The sequence below is a fragment of the Sinocyclocheilus rhinocerous genome, unplaced genomic scaffold, assembly GCF_001515625.1.
Source record: "Sinocyclocheilus rhinocerous isolate Xijiao unplaced genomic scaffold, SAMN03320098_v1.1 scaffold905, whole genome shotgun sequence".
Classification (NCBI taxonomy): Eukaryota; Metazoa; Chordata; class Actinopteri; order Cypriniformes; family Cyprinidae; genus Sinocyclocheilus; species Sinocyclocheilus rhinocerous.
In genome coordinates this window covers 240,641-242,873 of record NW_015659390.1, presented here as the reverse complement: position 1 = coordinate 242,873, position 2,233 = coordinate 240,641, and positions in this window count along the sequence as shown.

Genomic DNA, 2,233 nt, shown 5'->3' with positions numbered 1-2,233 from the left:
GTGTGTGTGTGTTCGTGTGTATGGGTGGGTAAGTCAGAGAAAGAGAGAGAGTGCGAGAGTGAAAAAATAAGGAAAATGGTGCTGCTGCAACATCCGGCTAATAATTTATTGTGACAGGTCGAACAAACTGAATTTATGTGCCAATCTACTTGCGACACAGAGATGCCTTGTTGAACACAGAGAGGAAAAGGAGCTCTGACTCAACCGAGAGATATGAAAGAATGCCAGAGTTATTCTTGCTACCTCATGTCTCCTATAGACTCACATACAAATCAATTCAAATTGGAGACATGAATGAATGCAAGTTTCTAATTGCTTTGCGCAAAGTCTGTGGTTTTGTATGTCAGTCACACTGAAGGTGGAGTTTGCATTGAGGTGCCTGCACATGTTTGTGTCTGCTTTGATTGTGTCATCATGTAAACTAACCATTGACAGGTAAATTGGTCAGAGCTGACTTTAACCGCAGTGACCATCCTGAAACGTAATCTCACAAACCGCCTTGATGACACTGCGCCATTAAAATAAACACTGGGGTCATTAGCAGTGGTAATTTAGTAATATTTGTGATGGAACTGTAGTGCGTTTTCTTTAAGATATCGTTGTGGTGTGATATCAATTCTGATTTATGTAAAGTTGACTCCTGGTCAACTATTGTAAAGTAATTTATATAGGATATGTTGAGGTTCACTCACACAACCCAAATTGTATTTTTAGGTCTGTAGAACAGTTAGTAAAAAGTAAGCTTTTGCTTTTAAACAGAAATGTTAAACTACTTTTTTTGTCATATACATTGAAAATATATTAAAGCAAATAAATAATTAGTTATGTAAAGTAAATGTCAATGCAGCGGTTAGGTACTCAGGCTTGCAAGTGTTTTTTGGTGCCAGTGGAAAATACACTTTAATTATATATTTATCTGTTTAAAATTGTAATTAATTCTACATTTTCAAAAGTTTTAGAATTGGTAATATTTTTTTTAAGTTTTTGAAAAAAGTATCTTATTTATTCTGCATTTATTTGTTCAAAAATACAGTAAATTTAAATTTTATTTTAATATATAGACATTTTAATATATTTTGAAATGTTATTTATTTCTGTGATGGCAAAACTGAATTTTCAACATCATTACTCCTGTCTTCAGTGTCACATGATCCTTTAGATATCATTTAAATATGCTGATATTGTGAAACATTTCTTGTTATTATTATTGTCGAAAACAGTTCTGGTGCTTAATATTTATTTGGAAACCATTATACTTTTTTCAGGATTATTTGATGAATAGTAAGGCTTTTAAAAAAGTTTTTTTTAAGTGATTATTTGAAATAGAAATCCTATGTAAATTTTGTAATAAATGTCTTTACAGTCACTTTTGATCAATTTATTGCATCCTTGCTGAAATAAAGTATTAATTACTTAAAAAAAATCTTTGGAACAGCATATATAAAATATTTTAATATTGAAAATAATTGAAAAAAATTATAATATATAATATAATATAATCATGTAAAATGTTGTAGTTAATGTAGTTAAAGTGCTGTAGTTAATGCTGTTGAAACGTTTCATGTGTAATATGAACAAAACTCTTTACATTAATATATACTTTTTACATTAAAACCCCAAGTTATGGGGGTCAGATCCTCCCTTCCAACCCCCCTGTATAATTCGCACCCTTAGTTCTGATTTGACGGCTACAGAGACATACGTGATGTCATTATTGAGCTCGGAAACGTTCCACACACTGTGTTTCCAACACAAAGGTCACGCTCAGAGGGTGTGTGTGTATGAGTGGAAGGAACTCTTTGCACCTGTGTTTTTGTTTTTTGGTGTCACTTTGGGGTGGTGATACACCCCCCCACCAGCACCATCACCACATCATTTTTTCTTTCTTTCTTTCTTTCTTTCTTTCTTTCTTTCTTTCTCTCACTCTCTCTCTCTCAGACAGAGAGCAGGTGTGTGGGGTTTTGGGGGGCTGTGTTCTGAAAGTCTGCTCATGTCTCTTCATTGACAGGCCTTTCCGTTCCTGTAACCAGCAGCACTCAGCACACGCGCGCGCACACACGCGCGCGCACACACACACACACACACACACACTCATGATCTGATGGTGTTTTATTTGTTCAGGATGATCGTCTGATAGCAGATCCATCAGCTCCTCAAACACTGATTGATCCTGTTATTTCTGTCTCTTCTGATCGTCTCGTCACGTCTCAGTGTGTGAATCTGAATCATGAGA